This window comes from Micromys minutus (assembly GCF_963924665.1).
Source record: "Micromys minutus genome assembly, chromosome: 33".
Lineage (NCBI taxonomy): Eukaryota > Metazoa > Chordata > Mammalia > Rodentia > Muridae > Micromys > Micromys minutus.
In genome coordinates this window covers 441,672-466,929 of record NC_137968.1, presented here as the reverse complement: position 1 = coordinate 466,929, position 25,258 = coordinate 441,672, and the positions used below count along the sequence as shown (strand labels likewise).

At 38.5% G+C, this 25,258-nt stretch overlaps 1 protein-coding gene across 1 annotated transcript in view; it reads right to left on the bottom strand.

Annotated features, from left to right (window-relative positions):
* Positions 1 to 24,975, bottom strand: part of CPQ (carboxypeptidase Q) — a 382,789-nt gene extending 357,814 nt beyond the window's left edge. Inside the window, exon 1 of the mRNA XM_080909480.1 lies at positions 24,908 to 24,975. The gene's annotated coding sequence lies outside the window, so the exon portion shown is untranslated. The remainder of the gene's footprint in view (positions 1 to 24,907) is intronic.
* Between the last annotated feature and the right edge of the window lie 283 nt (positions 24,976 to 25,258).

Below are 25,258 nucleotides of genomic sequence, written 5' to 3'. Positions count from 1 at the left end.
AGATTTACTATTTTCTTTGATCAATGTATCCATTTCTTTTATTATACTGTCTTAGGGTTTTACTGCTGTGAACAGACACCATGACCAAGGCAACTCTTTCAAAGAACAACATTCAACTGGGACTGACTTACAGGTTCTGAGGTTTGGTTTATCATCATCAAGGCAGGCATGTGCTGGAGAAGCTGAGAGTTCTACATTTTCATCTAAAAGCAGACAGAAGACTGACTTCCAGGCAACTAGAACAAGGGTCTTAAAGTTCATGCCCACAGTGGCACACCTACACCATCAATGCCATACCTCTAAATAGTGCCACTCCCTGGGACAAGCATATTCAAACTATCACAAGCATCTTTAATGCCTGAGATTCGCTCTTCCATCTCTTTTATTCTGTTAGTGAAGCTTGACTCTGGAGTTCCTATTTGGATTCCTGTGGTATTCATATCCAGAATTTTCTGTTTTGTTTTCTTTATTGCTTCTATTTCCATTTTCAGGTCTTGAAGTTTGTTGTTGTCGTCATTTTCATTTTTCTTCAACAGTTTCTATTTTCTTGGCTTTCTTTGGAGAATTTATGTGCTCTTTAAGAACCTCTATCATCTTGATGTAGTTGGTCTTAACACCTTTTTCTTGTTTCAGCTATGTTGGGATAGTCAGGACCTGCTATGGTAGAATACCTGGATTCTAGTGGAGACCTATTTCCCCGACTTACTCTGTTCTCATCTAGGCATTTGTTCAGGATGCTTACAGGTCTAGGTGCTGAATTATAGATTTGTCATTGTTGGATGGGTGTTTTGTTCTTTGAATTCTGTGTCTTCTCTATATTTTTGGTGAATATGATGGTTGTGTGTTGCCTGCTCAACTGGTATCTTCACATGAAATGCCCACTGGTATTGGCGACTAGAATACAGTGGAGAGTAGGTGGGAGGTAATTTAGGAGAGCATTTTTTTTGTGGGATCCACAGGAGTTGTGGACAGGAAAGGGAAACTGCAACTGGGTTCCTAATGCCGTGCTGAGGACAAAACTGAAGGATTAGATCTGGAGGGACTAAGAGAGGAGAAGGTCTGTAAGCATCCTACCTGGTCCTTTTCAAATCTTTTGTCAATTGTGGGTGGTTAGCTATTGTGTATGGATGGGGTCTGCTGTCACATTTGTACTTGTAATAATGATAGTAGTAAGGACAATTTGACAGGTTTTGACTGACTTATGTAGAAGCATCTGACCCCAATTATTTGAAGCTGTCTTCAAAATAGTTATGCTTGAAATTTTCTTTATCCTTATCTTTGACCCACTTACCAACTCTAAGGTAAATAAGAAAAGTCACAGTTACTATGTTGCAATACAAATTCTATCTAATTGCTTCATATTTACCCTGTGTTTGAATTTGGTGAAGCACAAACATGAAAAACCTCTGGTTAAAAATTAGTTCCAAAGATAAGGAAAGGTCTAAAATTCTAGTAAAACTCCCAAGTCTATAAAGGCCTATCATTTTAAAATGCACTTTAGCCTTATTTAGGACAGTCTTATGAGTCACTTACAACCAAAGTCATAAACATTTCTTTTCACTGGAAGCCTTTCCAGCCTCGGGACTGTCCTAAGATCTGAGATACATTCCCACCTCTACCAATTTCAGCCTTACTAATGGAACCTTCTTATCCTCAATTATATATCACCCACATTTTAATACTTATTTCCTCTAGCCAATTTGAATCACAGCAACCTCATATTCTCCCCACCATGAGTATTAGTTATGTAACTGTTGCATTAAATTTTTCTGTCCCTTCCATAGTTTTTATGGAGAATTCATTCAACCAAATTTTCATTCTGTTTTCTATCATGTTACTGATATTTCTAAGTAGAAAAAAAAAAGAGTCACATTGCACAGAACATAGCTTTTCACAGCTATAACCCTTAGTGGATTAGCTTGCCGCTAATTACCCGCATTATTGTATCTAAGGATCTTAGAGGTTGACTTCTACCCAAGCTAAGAATTATTCCAAGAATAATCATGGCAAATACATTTTACAACAGTGACCAAGATGTCTCCCCTTACTTAATGTTCTAACGTATAGTTTGACTGAATATAGATCATGAATTATAAATTAAAGTATAAATACCTGATGGAAATGGTAAAAAAAAAAAAAAAAAAAAAAAAAAAAAAGTAATTCAAGACCAGCCTTTTCTAATTCCCACAGCTCGGGGAGACTGAGCAAGAACTACAGCATTGTTGATCCAGGTAGACATCATTTTACCCTGCACTGGGTATACCGAGTCACAACTCAGAGGGGAAAAGGGAGATCAAAAGAGCACTTTCAGATCCAGATGTGGGATAAGGGGGAACAGGCAGCTTTCTTCAAAGTAAATCTTACACCCAGATAGGAAAGGCTAACAATTCTTTGTTAGGACCAGTGACAACAGGTGCCATGAACTGGCAAAGAGAGATTGTCTGAGTTTAACTTGGCATGTAAAAAAGCAAGTAACAGAGGTTTAATAACAAGTCAAATATGCAAGCCATATTTTCAGAAGCTAAGACAAAGTATAGATGAAAGTAAGTGCTGAAGTCATATGCATATAAAAACACAAAAGGCAAAAATGTGTTCTAAATTGTGTGTGTGTGTGTGTGTGTGTGTGTGTGTGTGTGTGTGTGTGTGTGTGTGTGTGTGTGCTTTGAAGAGCCTATTACAGGATTGTGGTAAGATAATATAATATTAAAAAACCACAGAAATGTCATAATATTCAATTAACAAGATATATGTGTCTACCTCCAAAAATAGCATGACATACTATTTTACAACAAGCTTTCTTTAATAAGTGAAGGTATACTACACTTTAATGATAAAACTATAGTGCAATAAATACATATAGAAGTAATGTAATACTGTATTATTCTTGTCAGGTACTATATGCTGTACAACACTGTATATGGTATACTTTTGTATGACTGGCAGCACAGTAAGCTTGTTTAGAACAGCATCACATAAATATGTGATTAATACATTCCTCTATAAAATATGATATATGATTGTGATAAGGTCAGTTGACAAAAAAAATTTAAAGCTCCACTAAAATAATATAAGAACTCCTGTCATATCTGTAGCAAATTACTTGTCCAAACATTATTATTAAGCACATGACAGTAATTAGAATTAAAATAACTAACACCAAAACTAGTAATGATGACAGTTATAATACATAATAAATATGTTAGGAGCCTTAACATTCAGTTTTCTATAGATAACAAAAATGAGAGGCAGAGCTACTATTAATGTTGCTGAGAGAGAATCAACCCTAGAGACAGGCTTCATGATAGGTTATTCCATACCTAGTGGTCAGACCCAAGGATGTTTACATATGAGGAGCATTAAAATGAATCATTAGGTTATACATACATAGAAACATGCATACATACACATGTAACTAATGTTAGTAAGAAAAGATCATTAATTTGAGAAGTAGTTGAGGGGAAGAGAAGACGTTAAAGGAGGGATGATATGGGTCTAAATAATATAAAGGTAGTACTCATGTATGAAATTCTCAGAAACAAACATTAAAAAGAGTTAAATCAAGGACAGGAACGAGAAAGCTTCTGGTGGTATGTTTATACCAATTCCCTAACCTTACTTACATAAGCAGGCCTAGTAAGGGACCAACACAACTCCAACCTCCCAGCTTTTTTATTGATGGAGCCTTGAGAGACTGTTAGTCTATGCGATTTGTAACCTACAGAGTAGTCGCTGATGAGTCTCTCCAAGTTTTGGTGAGTCTATGTCACTTGATATGGCCTGGTGTTACTATAAACACGTGATTCAATTCTGACCAATAAGTCACAAGGGATATATTTGTTTCTGTTCTTAGGAAGAAACAGAGGAAGAAAAACAGGATAGGGGAAGAGGGGGGAGGAGGAAGAAAGCATTTCCCCTGTCTCTTGACACAGCTACCTGGTAAGTTTTGTCTGCAAGTACAACTAGAAAGAAATAACCATGGGCTGAGGATACCAAAGCAGGAAAATGAAAATGTAAAAGTATTTATATAATTATTTTATCTTCTTAATTTCTCTAACGAATGTGCACTGTATACCTATTCTTCTTAAAATATTCACTTCATGGGACAGGCAGATGAAACTCAGCCCTTAAGAATATGCCTTTTCAATTTTCAGTGTGATTATGACCTATAAAAGGGTCCAAAACAAACAAGGAGAAAAAAAATCCACTGGTTCTTTTTAAAAAGACCTTTAAATTATTTTTGTTCTTAAGCAAATCCATTCTCAAACATCAGAACAGCGTTCTCTTTCTTTATATCCAAAGATAAACTGTTTTTCAAAGTCACTTCATATTTTACCCAAAACAAAACAAAAATAAAGTTCTCAGGGTTTTATGAGAGATCAAGAAAGGAATGCCTCCTGCCTTTTTCAAGCAGAATAAAAAGAAATTTTGTTTTTTATGTTTTGTGCGAATCTCTTTCCTCTTTAGAACAACTACCTTAAGTTGTAACCTGAATGTCTGTGGCTAGACAGTGTGCTTTGGTCCTTTATATAAAGCACAATGCTTTAGATAATGTTCTTGAAGCTGCAAAACATTAATACAGATCCTCCACCCATAAAAAATATTTAATTGCTACTTCATAATTGTAATCTTGCTACTGTTATAAATTTTAATAGAAATATATCATATCAGGATAACTGATAAGCTACCCTAAAGGGGTTATGACCCATAGGGTGTGAACCTCTTTTATAGAGAATTAGGGATGCCTTTCTTATGTAGGTGTGCTGACTAGTTCTTCATAGTTTAAACTCCCCATGAGCATTTCCTAAGGGAGGATGTCCTAAGAAACAGAATTTATTTTGTCACCTAGTTTGGTACATTACAGATATGATCATACTGCGCTATTCTACTATATAGATCTGATATTAATAAGATACAGATGCATGCATTTATTAAACAGTATAAATAAACTACATAGCTATTTTATGTACACCATCATTAAGGAAAAAAATGAAAAAGTTCAGAAATAGATAAAATTCAGTTGTTGATACACCTGTCGAACTAGTTTGTGCAGTCAGTAATTTAAGATATATAGTAATTTAAGATACATGCATGTGTGTACTTGCTTGATCACATTTTTGTTTATATACATTTCACACATGTGTTAACACACCATACATACATATATACACACAAATTTATGCATACATTTGTTTCATTTGTTCACAATCAGAATGGAATCTTCAGGAAGTCATGACAGTCAAGTTCTTTCCATTGCTGTATCTTCAGTACCATGCCCGGCATGGGACATGTAGTGGGTGGCATACAGAACCTGACAATACAGCCCACACATACACCCTCCCTCTGTGTGACTTTGGTCTAATGACAAAACCTTGTCATGGCACAAAGAACCTGCTAGCTACTGCTTCATATTCTGTGATAAAGGCAGTTTCACCAATGGATGAGGCTCGTGACATTTTATTTTTGCCTTTATAGTTTCATTTGTTTGTATAGTAAGCTGGTGCCAGACATGCTGGTCCTATTACACAGGAAATCCTAACCTGTTCCACCTAAATCTGTAAGAATGCTTTCAAGCATGAGCCCAGGTAGAATTTGTGTTTCTGTAAGCTTACAGAAAACTGTATCAGTGCATTCACTAGCATAAGTCTTAGCTGTCCCAAGTTTCCAAATGTTCCTTAAATTGAAGCACATATAAAAATAGACTTTCCAAAAGATGCTACAGGCAGACTAAAGTTAAACTGGGAAGAAGAAAAAGTGTTAAACCTTTCTGGACTCCCCAAGTACAAAGCAAGAGAATGTTAAGAAGAATGCTCTCTTTTTCCATTTTGGAAATGAGTTGCAAATGCCTTGTGGCTCTTCATTCATCCCAACACTAGAATAGCTTGGAGAAATATTTTTTGAAATGCAACAAACTCCAAACTGATAAGTTCCTTGTTGCAGCTGCCAAATTTCAGCTAGACCATTCCTTTTTCTTTTGTTTTGTAAAATCCACGTAGCTTTAACAACACAATGTCGGGTATTGTAGTAAAGCTACAGATCCCAGGAGAGGATATTCTTTTTGGCAGGTTAAGAGCTGAAGAGGATTACAAATGCTACTTTGCACTACAGTTCCATATAATTTACAGCGGAACATTAGACATCGTGAAAAGGGAGAGCCATGTCTGCGGTCTTAGACATAACTACACATGTCCCCATGCAGATGCACATCTAAATGCACATTTCGTAAGCACTCCAACCTTCATGTCCCTATAAGTTACTGCTAATAGCTTTAGCTACTATAGTACTAGGAGGATTTCAGAATAAATGTTTATAAGCTGGTGGATCAGTAGCTAACAGAAGATTTACAAGGTATCTACAGAGAAGGAAATTGAACCTAAGCACACTGCACAGGTTGCTTTTTTATTGTTAGATCTCAGAGATTTTATTGTTATGGTGTGACAGGGATTGAACAAAAGACTTCACACATGCTAGGCAAATTATTTTCCACTGAGCTACATGCTGAACTTTATTCTGATTTTATCTTGAGAAAACTGTAGACTGGTACACACATAAGAAGACAGAGAGACTTCATGAATCCTCCCTGAAGTTTTCCCAAGGGTAAAAGTTTTCAAAACTACAGGATAATATTCAAAGCAGGGTACTTCCATGAAGACAGGCAGAATCCAGAAGACCCAAGCATCAAAAGGGGCCCCCGTGGAGTTTATTTACAGTTATATTTATCCATCCCCTGATTCAACCACAACCTCTTAAGTCCTGACAACTACATTCTGTTTCCTATTTCTAAAGTTTTCCTATCTTAGACGTGTAACACATACACATAATCTAATGGGATTATCTTTTTTTAAGTCATCAGAATTCGCTAGAACTTCGTTGAATTATTATCTACATAAACAATCTGTTTTTCTTACTTCAAACTATTAGTCTACAAGATGTATACATCACAAGTTTTAGTAACCATTTGCCATTGTAATTTAGCTGTCTTGTTTCTAGAACTTGACTATTACAAATAACACTCCACTTCTTTTCTCCTTGTACAAAGCTCAAGTGCAAGTGGATCAAAGATCTCCACATTAAACCAGGTACATTGAAATTATTAGAAGAGAAAGTAGGGAAAACCTTAGAACACATAGGCACAGGAGAAAATTTCCTGAACAGAGCACCAATGGTTTGTGCTCTAAGATCAAGAATCAATAAATGGGATTTAATGAGATTGCAAAGTTTGTGTAAGACTAAGGACACTGTTAAGAAAATAAAACGACAAGCAACAGATTGGGAAACGATCTTTACCAATCCCACATCTGCTAGAGGTCTAATATCCAAGGTATACAAAGAACTCAAGAAGTTAAACTCCAGAGAATGAAAAAATCCTATTTAAAAAACGGGGTACAGAGCTAAACAAAGAATTCTCAATTGAGGAATATCGAATGGCTGAGAAACATCTAAGGAAGTGTTCGACATTTCTATTCATCGGGGAAATGCAGATCAAAACAACCCTGAGATTCCACCTCACACAAGTAGAATGGCTAAGACCAAAAACTCAGATGACAGCACATGCTGGTGAGGATGTGGAGAAAGAACACTCCTTCACGGTTGGTAGGGTTGTAAGCTGGTACAGCCACTCTTGAAAGCAGTCTGGCGGTTCCTCAGAAAATTGGACATAGTCCTACCTGAAGACCCAGTTATTCTACTTCTGGGTATATACCACAAAGATGCTCCAGCATACAATAAGGACATATGCACTACAATGCTCATAGCAGCCTTATTTATAATAGCCAGAAGCTGGAAAGAACCCAGATGTCCTTCAGTAGATGAATGGATACAAAATTGTGGTACATTTACACAATGGAGTACTACTAAGCTATTAGAAACAATGACTTCATGAAATTTCTAGGAAAATGGATGCATCTAGAGAATAACATCCTGAGTGAGGGAAGCCAGTCACAAAAGAACAGACATAATAGGCAGTCACTGATAATTGGTTACTAGCCTCAGAAAGCTCTGAATACCCCAGAAACAACTTACAGATTATATGAGGCTCAAAAAACGAAAGGCCAAAAAAGGAAGCCTAAGTCCTTATTAGAAAACAACAACAACAAAAACAACAACAAGTATATAGTATTCCCTCAGAGTGGGGTACACCTAGACCTCAAATTATTAATAACTCAAGAGCTAAGAAAATAGCCTTGTGGCAATTTTTGGTATTTAAAAATCATGTTCGATCTATACTCACCAAGAAAACTTTGACTATTATCATGTTACATTTAGTTTTACACATACTTTATGCTTATGGTAACTAGTAAGATTTCAGTGCATACTATCAAACTTTTTTAAAAAATCAAGTACTGACAAAAATATATCTATATAATTTTATTCTAAAATGCTCTTAAAAATCTGTACCTGTATCTCTCTCTCTTTTTTAAATAAAGTTGTAAGGGGGGAAAAAAAGAAAAATCAAAACTTTTAGGTTAACAAAAGAACCAAATAACACTCCAATCAACATGATATATAGGCTTCCATATGAACTTAAATCGTGGTCTGAGAGTATAGTTTAGTGGTGTACCTCTTATCTAATATGTGTCAATCCTGAGACTTGACCCCAGAATCATAAAAAAAAAAGCAAGCAAGCAAGCAAGGAAGGAAGGGAGGAAGGAAGGAAGGAAGGAAGGAAGGAAGGAAGGAGCAGGATTACAACCGTTCTATTGTGGCTCTATATGTGTGTATATGTGTGTGTGTGTGTGTGTGTGTGTGTGTGTGTGTGTGTGTGTGTGTGTATTTCATATATATATATATGAAATCTGTATCACACATCACTGCTAGCTTTTTGGAACTGTCAGTCCTCCAGCTCTCCTTTTTATGATGTCGACCACTGTGAAAAGTATGTGGTGATATCTTGCCTTTCTGACAGCTTGTTTTCCACCTGAGTGTGTCCTTGTGTTTTCCTAAGAGTATATACTTTCTAATTTATGACTTGCTGTCTTTGCCTTTGTGAGATAAGTAATTGGAAAACATTCTCTGATCTATGTCTTAACCTTTCACCTTTAGAGCAAGATTTTCCACGTGGAAACTTTCTAATTTTTTATTATTTCAGCCGATTAGTTTGATTATATCATTCATCTCTAGAGTCAACTCTAAAAACTCTCAGCCTAGGCCTTGGTCCTCTATATTAGTCATATCTTTTTCCCTGTAGATTTTATAATTTTCCACTGAAATCATGGTACATTTAACTTTTTCATAGAAGATGTAAGACATATCAAGGGTCAGATTTTTGCTGTGTGATGTGTCAATACTAGTTTTTGAGCAGGCTTTCTTCACTTCATGTCATTGCTTACAAAAAGTCAATTGGGTGAAAGATTTGGAGATTTCTAGACTTAATGACATACTGTTTAATTCCTAAAACTGCTGTATACATTCACCCATCTTTGTCAGTCTTCCTAGATTGTCAATTTTATTGACCATTTGAAACAATCCACTCGTTTTTCTCTATTGTCTTCTTTCAGGTCCATGGATTTCTTTGTTATTTCTCCCCCTTTGATATTGAGGTGGGTAGGGGTACACCTTCCCTCTTTCCTAATGTATGCAAAACATGACATAAATCTCCCTTCCCACACACATTTTATTATGCCATATTTTAATTTTTGTTCATTACCACATATTTTACTTCTTTGAAGACCTTCTCTTTGGTTTGTGAATTAAGTTTGCCAGGTGTTGGTTCCCAGGTGTTGGTTCCAGGTGTTGAGTTCCTCATCTGTCATTATATAATTTCTCTCTAATCTGTGTGTACGCTTTGCTACCTTTATTTAAAATAATTTTAGCATGTTTCACTACATATCCTTTGTGATGGATGCTCATATGTATGTATGTACATATGTATGTGTATTTCATCATACTCTTCTAGCATATTATCTTGTCTCTTTGGATAAAAGAAACATTATATACCCTTAACTTTTCATGTTTACAACTTGTTATTCTAAACTATTTTTTTATAAACATTTTGAATAACATTAGAGTTACAATATTTATCCCATCTATAAAACACAATTAAGGAAAATCAATAGGGCCAAGAAAGCCATTATATTAATCAGTATATTAGCTTGCAACATTCTCCCCTTCTTAATACCCTAAGATTTCTTTTTTTAATTAAATTTCTGTCTAAAATACTTAATTTGTATCCCTTTGACCTCCTTTTATTGTCTGATTGCTCTGGCTAGGACTTAGAGTACTATATTGAATAGGTAGGAAGAAAGTGGACACCCTGTCTAGTCCCTGATTTTAGTGGGATTATTTCAAGTTTCTCTCCATTTGGTTTGATGTCGGGCTACCGGTTTGCTGTATCTTGCTCCTCTCTTGCTTCTTCCTCTCCTTTCTCACCAGTCTTCATGCCATACAATTAACCTCCACTTTGCCTGGGCAACACCATTTCCAGAATGCTCTTCCTGACCTTTGCTCTCTCTTTTCACAGGTTGTGAACCCTCTGCTTACCTCCATCAAAGTATCTCACAACTACAAGTTAAATTACTTGCGTTATGTCACTGAACCAAAGGTTTTCAAAGGAAGATGGCTATCACATGCAGGACCTGACAGTCTGGTAACTCTTAAAGTAAACTGTCTCCATCATCATTATAATCCATTTTCTTTCAGCACATGTGTGACATAGAGCTACCACATGAATCTTTGCCGAGTGAAGCATCTTAGCCTTCAGTCTCTCCACCATCCATCTAAACCACCATTTCAGAGTCTGAATAACCACAACAGCATTTGATCGGATAATCACTCCAACAAGGTTAGCATGGGCATCTTAAAAATACTTCTGGCTTTCTTCCTCATCCCTCTTCACTTTTCAGAAAAAAACAAAGCATTTTCTTTGTACATGCTACAGGGTACATAGTGTTACTACCAACAGTCACATCACCATGTCAAACTCTACTATAAACCGTCTGACCCCAGCTGTAACTTCTGTATTGCTGGGCAACCCTTATATTTATCTTCAGTTGACACCTATCAGATTCTCCTACAGCAGCTGCTGCAAAATTCTTCCACTCTGCTTAAGCTCCAAATCCTACCCCTTCTCTCCCTCATGCTTAGAGAAAGCTCCCCTCTTCATAACTGAAAGGACCATTTTATGGTCATGAGATGGTTTGTATCTATTTTCAAATCTGTTATAACCCCATCTCCATCTACACACTGTTTCTCATCTCTCACCCAATGAAGAAAATGCCAATCAGCCAACCCAGTACCAAATTTTTGGTCCACATCATGCCAAATATCTGCAATTTTTTTTTATCCTTCGTTCCCTCCCTTTATCACAAAGGAATGTGTAAACCTTGTCAGTCAAAAGAGTATTTTGTTACTTACTAGTATGAGCTGAATATTTCTAAGATTCCACCTAGGGGAGCCAAGTTATATTTAAAGCAGTTTATAAATACTGTTTTATTTAATTCTGATGGCAACCATTAGCACTTTTGATGTTATATTATCTATTTTATTGGTTACGAAACCGGGGCTAAAGAAATCAGCAAGTTTGCAGGAAGACACAGAACTTTGTTTTTACCCCCCCCCCCCACTAATATATTACAACATTTCCAAAGATAAACAAAGGGTTTCCTGATTCTTGTCCTTTCCTCTTCTACTATCTTTATGTTCATTACTGTTCCCACCACAGATACTTGTTTGGCATTTCTATCAGCAAGGACAGGGATGTGCAAATACCACACTTAACTGCCACCAATATTTCTGGAAATGTTTGTTAACATTTTGCAAAAAACAAATTTTGTTTTTACAGTATTTAAAATATCTCAGCACTGCTTTTCTCTCCTTTTTGAGAAGCAATTATTTTCAAAAACACTCCAAGCATGAACAATTTAAAAAATCCAAAGAAATTAAAACTCTTGAATGCTCTTTGGTTTTAAAGTGCTTGTCACTTGGGGCTCAGAACAAGGCTTGGCACATCTGCCACCTGGACCAGCAGTTCACAAAGGTTAAGGCCTGTTGAGAAGGAGATCCGAGCAGCCAGGGAGCAGAGAGATCTCTGCCGAGTGCGCACAAAAAGCCCACCTTTGCCCTGCCTGATCCAATGACCAGGAACCCAGCATTGAGACCTCTGTTCCTTCCTGGCGGCTTTGGGGCGCAGAACAGGGCTCGGCCCATCTGCCACCTGGACCAGTGGAGATCCAAGGACACAGACCAGATACAAGGGAAAGGCAAGAACATATCACTGACAACAAGATGGCAAGAGGAAAGAGAAAGAGTATATCCCAAGGAAACCAAGACAACCTGGCAACACCAGTACCGAGCACTCCCATCACAGCAAACATCAGAATGCCAAACACTCCAGAAAAAGAAGATGCAGACCTAAAATCATACCTCAAGATGATGATCGAGATCCTTAAACAAGAAGGGGAGAAACAGCAAAAAGAATCAGAAGCTTTTAAAGAGGAAATAAGAAAATCACTCAAAGAACTCAAAGAACTAGAGGAAAACAGAACCAAAGAGATGAAGGAATGGAAGAAGGAATTTAAAATGGAAATTGACACAATAAAGAAAACACTAAAAGAGTTAACCCTAGAGGTAGAACACCTAAAAAAGAAATCAGGAGTCACAGAAGGAAGCATTTCCAATAGACTACAAGAGATGGAACAGAGAATCTCGGGGGCAGAAGACAACATTGTAAACATAGACAAAACAGCCAGAGAAGATGCAAAAAACAAAAGCTCCTAACCCAAAATGTCCAGGAGATCCAGGACACAATGAGAAGACCAAACCTAAGGATAATAGGAATAGAAGAGGGAGAAGAATATCAACTAAGAGGCACAGTAAATATCTTCAACAAAATTGTACAAGAAAACTTCTCTACCCTTAAGAATGAGATGACCACGAGCATAGAAGAAGCCTTCAGAGCTCCAAATAGGTTGGACCAGAAAAGAAATTCCTCCCGACACATAATAGTCAAAACACCAAGTGCCTAAACCAGAGAAAGAATACTAAAAGCAGTAAGGGAAAAAGGTCAGGTAATATATAAAGGCAGACCAATCAGAATCACACCCGATTTCTCAACAGAGACTATGAAAGCTAGAAGAGCCTGGAGAGACATCATGCAGAACCTAAAAGAGCACAAGTGCCAGCCCAAGCTGCTATACCCAGAAAACTATCAATCACCATAGATGGAGAGATGAAGATATTTCAAGACAAATCTATATCTACAGAATATCTGAACACAAACCCAGCACTACAACCAATTGCAGGTGGAAAACCCAATACAATGAGGGGAACTCCATCCTAGTAAAAACAAGAAAACTCCTAAGCAAGAAAACCAAAAGAAGAAAGAGACACAGATACAACTCAACCTACAAAAGCAATAATAGCAGGAAACGGCAACCACTATTTCTTGATATCTATTAACATAAATGTACTCAACTCTCCAATAAAGAGACATAGGCTGTCAGACTGGATACATAAACAAAATCCAGCATTTTGCTGCATACAGGAAACTCATCTCAGAGACAAAGACAGACACTATCTCAGAGTAAAAGGGTGGGAAAAAAATTCCAAGCAAACGGCCCCATGAAGCAAGCTGGAGAGGCTATTCTAATATCGAATAAAGTAAATTTCCAACCAAAAGTTATCAAAAAAGATAAAGAAGGACACTTTTTATTCATTACAGGAAAAATCTCTCAAGAGGAACTCTCAATCCTTAACATATATGCTCCACATGCAAAAACACCCACGTTTATAAAAGAAACCATAACAAAGCTCAAAAAATACATTTCACCCCACACAATAATAGTGGGAGACTTTAATACCCCACTCTCAAAAATGGACAAATCATGGAAACAGAAACTGAACAAGGACACTGTAAAGCTAGCAGAGACTATGAACCAACTGGAATTAATAGATATCTACAGAATGTATCATCCTAATGTAAAAGAATACACCTTCTTCTCAGCACCCCATGGCACCTTCTCGAAAATTGACCACATAATTGGACACAGAACGAGCCTCAATCGATATAAGAAGATTGAAATACTCCCATGCATCCTCTCAGATCACCATGGTCTAAGGCTGGTCTTTGACAACAACAAAGACAACAAAAAGCCCAAATACGCATGGAAACTAAACAACACTCTGTTAAAGGATAGCAGGGTCAAAGAAGAAATAAAGAAAGAAATTAAGGATTTTCTAGAATTCAACGAAAACTAAAACACAATATACCCAAACCTATGGGATGCAATGAAAGCAGTACTGAGAGGAAAACTCATAGCCCTAAGTGCTTCCAAAAAGAAACTGGAGAGAGCTTACATCAGCAACTTGACAGCACAGCTAAAAGCTCTAGAACAAAAGGACGCAGATACGCCCAAGAAGAGTAGACGGCAAGAAATAATCAAAATTAGGGCAAAAATTGACCAAATAGAAACAAAAAGAACCTTCGAAAGAATCAACAAAACCAAGAGCTGGTTCTTTGAAAAAATCAAAAAGTTTGATAAACCCATAACCAGACTAAATAGAGGGTAAAGAGAGAGTGTATGAATTAACAAAATCAGAAAAGAAAGTGGAGACATAACAACTGAAACTGAGGAAATTCAAGAAATCATCAGATCCTACTACAAAAGCCTATACTCCACAAAGTTGGAAAATCTGGAGGAAATGGATGAATTCCTAGACAGATACAAGATCCTAAAGTTAAACCAGGACCAGGTAAACCATCTAAATAATCCCATAACACCTAAAGAAATGAAAGAAGTCATCAAAAGCCTCCCAACCAAAAAAAAAAGCCCAGGTCCAGATGGGTTCAGTGCAGAATTTTATCACACATTTATTGCGGACATAATACCAATACTCTCCAAACTATTCCACAAGATAGAATCAGATGGAATACTACCTAACTCATTTTTTGAGGCTACAATAACCCTCGTTCCTAAACCACACGAAGACCCTACAAGGAAAGAGAACTTCAGACCAATCTCACTTATGAATATTGATGCAAAAATACTCAGCAAAATCCTTGCAAACCGAATCCAAGAACACATCAAAACGATCATTCACCATGACCAAAGTAGGCTTCATCCCTGGGATGAAGGGATGGTTTAATATAAAGAAATCCATCAATGTAATCCACCATATAAACAAACTCAAAGAACAAAATCACATGGTCATCTCACTAGATGCTGAGAAAGCATTTGATGAAATTCAACTGCCCTTCATGTTAAAATTCGTGGAAAGAACAGGAATCCAGCAAACCAACAGCTAGCATCAAACTTAATGGTGGGAAACTTGTAGCAATCCAACTAAAGTCAGGGACTGGACAAGGCTGCCCACTCTCCCCCTACCTATTCAACATAGTACTGGAAATCCTGGCTGGAGCAATTAGACAGCAAAAGGAGATCAAGAGGATACAAATGGGAAAGGAAGAAGTAAAAACATCACTCTTTGCAGATGACATGATAGTCTACTTAAGTGACACCACAAATTCCACCAGAGAACTCCTACAGCTGATAAACAAGTTCAGCAAAGTGGCTGGATACAAAATTAACTCAAACAAATCAGTAGCCTTCCTATATTCAAAGGAAAAACATGTGGAGAAAGAAATTAGGGAAAAGATACCCTTCACAATAGTCACAAACACTATGAAATACCTTGGTGTGACTCTAACTAAGCAAGTGAAGGACCTGTATGACAAGAACTTCAAACCTCTAAAGAAGGAAATTGAGGAGGATCTCAGAATATGGAAAGATCTCCCATGCTCATGGATTGGAAGGATCAACATTTTAAAACTCGCCATCCTACCAAAAGCAATCTACAGATTCAATGCAATCCCCATCAAAATTCCAAACCAGTTCTTCATTGAGTTGGAAAGATCAATGTGCAATTTCATCTGGAACAACAAAAGACCTAGAAGAGCGAAATCTATCCTCAACAACAAAAAAACATCTGCGGGAATCACTATGCCTGACCTCAATCTATATTACAAGGCAAATGTGCTGAAAACTGCATGGTACTGGTACATAAATAGGCACGTAGATCAATGGAATAGAATAGAAGATCCAGAAATGAGCCCTCATGTATATGGTCATCTGATTTGTGACAAAGGGGCTGTAAACATTCAATGGAAAAAGGATAGCCTATTCAACAAATGGTGCTGGTCCAACTGGCACTCAGCATGCAAAAGAATGAAAATAGACCCTTTCTTATGTCCTTGTACAAAGCTCAAGTGTAAGTGGATCAAAGATCTCCAAATTAAACCAGATACACTGAAACTATTATATGAGAAAGTAGGGAAAACCTTAGAACACACAGGCACAGGAGAAAATTTTCTAAACAAAACACCAATGGTTCAAGCTCTAAGGTCAAAGATTAACAAGTGGGACTTAATGAGATTGCAAAGTTTCTGTAAGGCTAAGGACATTGTCATAAAAACAAAACGGCAGCCAACAGAATGGAGAAAGATCTTTACCAACTCCACATCAGATAGAGGCCTAATATCCAAGGTATACAAAGAACTCAAAAAGCTAGACACCAGAGAATCAAACAACCCTAGTAAAAATGGGGTACAGAGCTAAACAAAAGGTTCTCAATTGAACAATATGGAATGACTGAAAAACATCTAAGGAAGTGCTGGACATCCTTAGCCATCAGGGAAATACAAATCAAAACAACCCTGAGATTCCACCTCACACCAGTCAGATTGGCCAAGATACAAAACTCAAATGACAGCAGATGCTGGCGAGGTTGTGGAGAAAGAGGAACATTTCTCCTCCAGTGTTGGTGGGGTTGTAAACTGATACAACCACTCTGGAAATCAGTCTGGCCATTCCTCAGAAAATTGGACACAGTACTATCTGCAGATCTAGCTATTCTACTTCTTGGCATATACCCCAGAGACACTCCAATATACAACAAAGATATATGCACCACAATGTTCATAGCAGCTCTATTTATAATAGCCAGAAGCTGGAAAGAACCCAGATGTCCTTCAGAAGATGAATGGATTCAAAAATTGTGGTCCATTTACACAATGGAGTACTACTCAGCCACCAGAAACAATGACTTAACCAAATTCTTAAGAAAATGGTTGCATCTAGAGAATATCATCCTGAGTGAGATTACCCAGTCACAAAAGAACAGACATAATATGCAGTCACTGATAGTGGGATGCTAACCCCAGAGGCTCGGACTGCCCCAGAAACAACCCACAGACTGTGTGAAATTCAAGAAAAAAACAAAACAAAACAAAACAAAAAAAAAAAAAAAAAAAAAAAAAAAAAAAAAAAAAAAAACAAGTCATGCTCAATCCTTACACACCAAGAAACCTTTGACTAATTCAGGGTTCCATCCTGCTTTACATGTACTTTTTGCTCATTGTAACTAGTAAGACCTTAATGCAGAGTATCAACCCTTTAAAAAAAAAAAAAGAAAGAAAAAGCCAAGCACTGACACAATTGCATTTGTATACATTTATGCAAAAATGTTTAAAATGTTTTTCTTTTATCTTTGTTTTTTAAAACAAAGTTTTAAAAAAAATAAATAAATGTTTTACTACAAAAAATAAATAAATAAAGTGCTTGTCACCTGGGTATTTTTTTTTTCTTCTTAGTTACCTCCCCTGATTCTATGACCCACAGCTTGACATAGTTTCCACAGCTTTCAAGAGGATCTTTGTCTGAATAACAACAAGATCGAGTCCAGAGAGGAAGAGCTCACAAGAGTTTCAGCTGCAAGTGCTTCTCTAACAGAGGCCAAGGCTGCCAGTGAGCCCACCAGTCCCTGAGGAAGCAAACATTTCTTCTATTGACAAGGGTTTAATTGGACATTTTGAGAATCCAGTGTCATGTCTGCTGATGCAAATGTTTGAAAAGTTGTTCACAGTGTAGTTTGTGCCAGACAGGCTCCAATGCCAAGCCAGCAAACAGCCTCCCGTTTATTCTGTTGGACTCAACTTCTAAAGATGTGTCAGGGCTCTCTGAGCCTTGTAAATTTCCACATCCAAAGGCCCATCTGTGCTTTCTAGGCAGCATTCTTCTTCCCACATGGGTACACATCAGACCTTCCCCTGGCAAGGTTGCTACTGCATTCAGGAAAAGAATTGGAAAAATAATTTTCAAGGTGTTTGCTCCATCTCTAAAAAGCATAGAGTGGAATGTTCAGTGGTTTTTAGAAAAGACTCCAGTCCCTTTCTCTGAATTAAAATCTTTTCTGTTTTGAAATATCATGCTGTTATTCCCAGTCCCAGTTAAAGTTTGCTTAGAAGTCCGCTGTAACAGATGATCTATAAAGAAGCAGTGCTTTATTGGAAAAATAAACAAGAGTACATTGAAGAATCTGTAAGCATCAGGCCATTACTATCTGCCTTAAAATATGCAATGTAGAAAATATAAAATTATTACCAATTATTATATTGCTTTTATTTTGTCTCCCTGTTTTCACATATATTTTTGAGAGAAATTGTTAAACTTTTAAGATACTCTTTTTATGTGTGTGCATGTACACACACGCATGCATGCATACATATATTTAGGTACCTTTGACATTCAGAAGGCATCATATCCTCTAGAGTTACTTATGACTATGAGTTACTTAATGTGGGTGCTGGAAATCAAACCTCTGTTTTCTGCAAGAGCAACAAGTACTCTTAACCACTGAGACATACATCCATCCCCAGAAATTTTAAAATGTTTAAAGCCTCAAGCTGGGTGTACACATTATGAGCACTTATCATGTATGAAGAATAGTTAGTTCAACAAGAGAGTCTTGGGGATGAAGATGTTCTACATCTTTCCACAATGCTAACATAAGTTCAGGGAAATCTGAAGACAGGGGTAGAGAGAAACATCTCATGATGACAGACCCATTGTTACCTTACCTCCACTTTCAACTGCAACATAAAAACAGTGCAAGTCACTGCTGCCATCCTTACTACAGCAAATAGAACTAATAGAGCTGAAAACCAACAACTTTTAGTTCATAAGAAGGCTGGAGGGCAAACAAACTTTCTAAGCCGGAAGACATGGGCAAATCCAGAGTCATGGTCAAGGTTTACTCACTTGGACAAGAGACACTGGAGCCCTTTGCAGGCACCAACGTGGAAATGGAAGTTTTGAAAATGTGCTGAAGACTGAGTCTGCAGTATATTACAGTGAAAGTGTGAAGTTCCTGGATCCCTGGTCTTGGTGAAGGAGGAAACCACCATTTTCTGGCACAAGGCAAAAAGGCATAGTAAAAAGGGCCTGAGATCAGATTCCCAACACCAACATAAAAAGCCATTTAAAAGCATGCTTGTTGTGGCATTGGGAGTAGGCAGAGTCTAGGGGGCCATGGCTGGTTGCTGGCCAGTCTAGTCAAGTCAGTGAGCCAGCTCAGAGTCTAGGGGGCCATGGCTGGTTGCTGGCCAGTCTAGTCAAGTCAGTGAGCTAGCTCAGAGTCTAGGGAGCCATGGCTGGTTGCTGGCCAGACTAGTCAAGTCAGTGAGCTAGCTCTAGAATCAGTTAGAAACCTCAACTTAAAAGCAAAGATAGTCACTGATGAAAACACACTTCAATATATGACATCTACATTCACACTCACAAGAATCCCTCCAACACACACACATATACCACTAACTTTACACACCATCCTTCCACATTTACAAATAAACGGATATCTGCCAATAGTGTGTGTGTGTGTGTGTGTGTGTGTGTGTGTGTGTGTGTGTGTGTGTGTGTGTGTGTGTTATTTTTCTGTGAGAGTTTCAAATGACTTGCGGTTCAAGGGTGAAGTTCATCATTGGATGGAAAGTTGTATAAGTAATGTAAGTTACAGCTTAAAGAAAATGGTCATTTCAGCCCATGCAATGGTTTTGCCCACAGCTAATGTATATTCTACCTCAGTTAAACTAGTCTATATAATTCCTCACAGGAGTGTCTAGAGGCCTATCTTTTATATGATTCTTAAAGTTCCACAAATATTCCTTTCTTATAGTTTACATCTGTTAGCAGTATGAAATGCTCCTGGGATAAATGTGATGGCCTTTGCTTTGACAAAATCTTTGCTGCACACAGGAGGACTAAAGTTTGGATGCCTAGAACCCATTGTCACAGGGTATGAGAGGATGTGGGACTCGTGGCCACTTGGTCTCCCAGGAAGTGGGAACGTTTAGCAGAGAGTGATAGGTAAGAACTAAAAGCGTGTTTAGAACACAGGGAAGAAAGTTTCTCTTCCAGAAAACTGCTCTTCCAACAGCAGCAGAAACTGCAAACTTTTCTTGTCTTTTTCAGGTTGTTAACAAGGGTTATCCCTTGTTCATATAAGACATTACCATGTGTACATGCTAACAGAGAAGTTAATTTTACTTTGCAGAAAAGGCATTGGAAGGTTTTGCACTATAAAAAGAAAGGGGTTATTATTAGGACAAATTTTTCAGAACATTTGGTAAAGCCTTTAACAAACTGTTAGTGAGAGAAAAGACCAGTCCAGTGTGACTCTTGTAGTGGTATCAGGATCTTTGTAGAAATGACTATGTTAGCATCTTACAAACAAAGAACACCTTTGCACTTGACTGCTACAGAAAAGATCAGAAGCAGATGCAGCTAGATACTTTTATCTTTCTTGTATAAAGGAAAACTTTTAAAATTCAGGTGCCTAGGCTTTGTTTCTGATCTCACGGCTGACAGTAACTCACAGCCCTCTGACTTTTAGTCCATGGCAAAATATATTATCTCAAAGCTTTACTTTGCCTCGGAACTGTTTGCAGTATGTTCTATCTAACTCTGCCGACCACATCAAGAGAAAAACTAAAGCAGATGGTATTTGGAGGCCAACAGAGGCAAGAGCTCTAGGAGAAGGGATAGTATCTGGTGGATTCCTAGTTCTGGCGCTGCTGTATGGAATAAAAAAGCTCAGAAGGGATGGTATTTAGAAGATTTGCTTTCAGGGCAAATGGGCATATCCAGTATAAAACATCCTTATGACTTGATCTTCAGTCAGGAAGATGACCCTTTTTATGATACTGATAAGCCTTTTATAAAGTGAACAATGATTTAATATCAGATATAGTAAAGGAAAAAGTCACACTTCTCAGTATAGAATTTACTTAAGATGCACCTATGATGTTGTGTATAATGCATATGTGAAGACGAGCATCGAGAATTAAAGGGATAATCTGGGACTGAATCCCTGAATCATTAAATACCTTTTAAAACATGTGAAATATGATTTTCATAGTCAATGCATCTACCTACCTTCACTGTTTACCAAGCATGTAGAGGTAAGGCAGTGAACAATATAAAATTCAGCTGGGAAATGAGACAAGCCTAGAGCTGGTACTGTGTTCAGTCTCATTGTAAAGACCCATAGGAGGCAGCCATCCGTGTAAATTCATCCATATAGTAGGCAGACACTCGGAAACTAGAAATTCATGGTCTTTGAATCCAAACCAGTTATAAATGAGATAAAATAATTTCTGCATGTGTATGTGTAGTGGGTGTTTTGTTTGCATCTGGATGTGTGCAAGTGTGCATGCCTAGAGAGGCCCAAAGTTGACATCCAGAATCTTCCTCTGTCTTTCTACCTTACTCATTATGGAAGCACCTTTAGATAAAAAAGAACTGAACGTAAAACTTTCCAGCCAAGACAGATTTGGAAAACACAGAAGCTATCCAGCGTGCTGCAGAGATCCTCTGTCTCTTTCTTCTGAATCCTGGAATTGCAGGCATGCATGCCACTGCAACTGTGCTGCATTACTTTTGGGTACGATTCAGTATGTTGTAGCTCACTCTCTTCTCAAACTCAGTATTCCATTCCTTATCTGGCACATAGCACATACTCAGTAAACTTTCGGGATATTTGCTGAATAAAATTATAAATAAGGAGAAGCATACCAATTGGTCAGACTACTTTATAACACAGAAAAGAGCCCAGACCTAAATGGGTGGCTGATACAATAATCCTACCACTTGGGAGACTGAGGTGCACGGGTTGGTTGTAGTAAATTTGAAAGCAGCTTTGGCTACACAGTGAGTTTTTGAGCAACTGAACTACAGGGTCAAAAATTGTTTTAAAACAACAGGAAGGGTGAGAAGAGATAGAAGGGTGGAGGAAAGAATGAGCAAAAAGGGGAAGAAGAAAAAGACCAAATGAAGAAAGAATATGCCCAGAAATAATGAAAGAAGAAGGAGAATCCACAATGGAAAACACATGAATGTATTATTTGTTTTTAAAAGCTGAGTGGTTTAGAGAAAGTGCGAGTGGATGCAGAGAAAGTGCATTTTAAAGCTCCAGCTCCAGGGCAAGTAATAAAAGTTTCTGCTTTAATTTTTTTTCATAATATTGTGAACAATAGGAAAGTCTATTCCATCATGCCAGCCTCAGGGCAGAAAGCTCCAGCCTCCTGAGCTAAATCAAATTGGCAAGGGCTCTCAGATTTCTAAGCACTGACCACACCGGTCTTTGCCATCTATGAAGCTAAACCTGGTAGATAAAAGGAAACAAAATAATTTCCACTTATTTTATAGGCTACCTCTTTTGTTCTCATCTATTGATTATACGGGTTCTGAAAGTCCATTCCCAGTTTTCCCTATTAGGAGGATGGTAAGCAGCCTTTTACCAAAGACACAAAGCCACTGTGCATGTGTGCACATTCGCGTGTGCGCGCATGCGTGCGTGCACACACACACACACACACACACACACACAGCTTAGATCTCATGGTGCAATGCCCTTAAACGTTGGTCACTGAACCTTCAATGTCACATCACCTACTGTAAATTCCATAAGTAAGTAAAAGTATTAAGATGCATGAGTATTTAGGCTGAAAGTGTCAAATCACAGTGGAATTAAAACATTTTTATTTAGGTTTTGTTCTATTTAATACTATCTGACTTGGTTGTTCATACTGTCCTTGAACGCATAACAATTCTCACAATTAGTACTGTGAATCACCATATACCTGGCTGACAATTTTCTGGGGTGTGTGTGTGTGTGTTAACTATGTGGAAATCAGAAAATAGCTTACAGAATCAGTTCTTTCCTTCCACACCATGTCTGGTCCTGCAATTAAATTTATTTACATGAGTTGGCAGTGTATGTCTTTACCAACTATCCATTTTGATAGCCCTGGCTGATAATTTTTAAAATAATAAAGTACCTAAATCCACCTCAACAACGGTACTCTTCAGTTCCCATCATCCGTTCACTGGATAGGGAAGCAAATTTTGCACATGTTCCAAAACACATGGAAACCAGTCTTCCACACCACACAGGCTTTCAGAGCTGACACTGTCTGACCCCATCTGCTTGTGTTCCAAGCCCTGGCTTCATACTTTCCAAGTCCTATTTCTGCTACTTAGGTCAAAAGGACCTTACTCTTTAGGTTTATGGTGAGGATTAATGGGCAATATAAGTAAGAACTTTAAGTGAACAGTAAGTGTGTGGTCAGAGCACCATAAATATTAACTTGTAGTCGGATGAACACGAACCCACAACTGGCTGTTTAGGAAACGAACCTGAGAAATTCAGTCTTTTCACTAAACAAAACATCAACTCTACCAGACAGACTAGGAATAAGTAGGTAACAATACACACGTAAGAGCCAGGTGCACTGGCGTAAGTCTGTGACCACACAGAACTAGCAGGGTGGAGACAAGTGGGTTTCTGGAACTCACTGGCCAACTGAGCTAGCCGAATCTCTGGCCTGCAGGTCCACTGAAATGTGCTGTCTCCAAAATGCAAAGAATAAAACCTTTGAGGAAAATACCTGTGTTAACCACAGCTCCATGTGCACATGCACACACACACTCACACACACACACTCACACACACACACACACACACACACACACACTCACACACACTCACACACACACACATACACACACACACTCACACATACATACACTCACACACACACTCACACACACTCACAAATACAATGAAGTTAAAATCTAAGGAGACCAAGTGACAATTCAGTCACTGTTTTTATATTTTGTTTTGTTTTTTGTTTTGGTTTGGTTTTTTAGTGGAACTTGGGATTTAGGAACTGCAGCAGTGGCGACACCTATTAAAGCACTCTTTGTGTGTTGTGCACACAAATAAATTATTTTCCTTGGTGTGACGTATTTGGCTTTCTCCATTCACCTGCCACTCAACCAGCCCTTGTCTAAGGAAGACAGACATTGTTCAGTTTCAGATTCAAGAGAAATGCCTGGATTTACATACAAGTCAACGACGTGGTTCTTTGAGATGAATCTTTGTACTTTGTAAATACATTAAATATCCTGGAGACAGCAGTGCCTCAAAAACAAACGTCGGGGAGAATAAAACACAAGCAAGAAAGAGTTCAGGTGTATTTTGTTTTAAGAAAAACAAATCAAACTGATGTAGATAAACAAGGGGCAGGAGTCTAGTGACTAACAAACTACATATAATCAAACTCCTCTCAATTAACCACAGAGATTGCGAAACACTTAACTCTGGGTGGAAAGACTGTGTCTGATGCCTCTTTTTCACATTCACTGAGTCAGTCATTCATTCAGTTCTACTTCATAGCCAATTATTAGTTATTGAGTACTAGCACATATGACAAATCAGACGCTGACAACTCAAAAAAATGTTGCCTTGCATTACAGAACGAGGTAGAAAGTGAAAGAACCACCCCTCCCCAAGGGCTCCCACCCCACCCTGGTAAAGTCCCTTTTGCAGGTCAGGGTACTAGAGAGAATTCCAGATAGGAACTGGAGGAAGCCCCTTCTCAGGGAGGTGACAGGCAGGGGACCTTGAGGAAGGGACAGGCACCAGCAGTTTGGGGCTCTGCCTCTGGGTTTCAGTGTGACCGCAGGCATTCCCGGCTTCGCCAGAGCGACAGGAAGCTCTCAGGCAGCGGGTCTGCTGGCCTCACCCCACCCTCCTGCCTCCGGGGAGCAGCGGTCACCCACAGCCCGGGCGCACGCACCTGGTCACGAGGCTCTGCGCAGCGGCACCGCAAACCTGGTGAGGCTGGCAGCCTGCAAGCACGTCCGCGGGGCGGGACCGGGAAGGTCGCTCAGGGCGCGCTGGATCCACAGGGCGGGCCTCCAGAAGCCCCAGGAACAGCCGGGAGCCCTGAGTCTGCAGGCCTGGCTTCTTCACGTGCCAGCACTGAGCCCTCCCTGGCCGGTGGGCGGTGTGCAACCGTCACCCAGGCCCGAGCCTGGGCTTTAACAGAGGCCTGGCTGGCTGGACCCGACCCTGACAGGTGTCTGTCTCCCTGAGCCTGGCTTAAGGCAAGTGAGGTTCCCAGGGCTTGGCTTCTGGAGACCTTGTT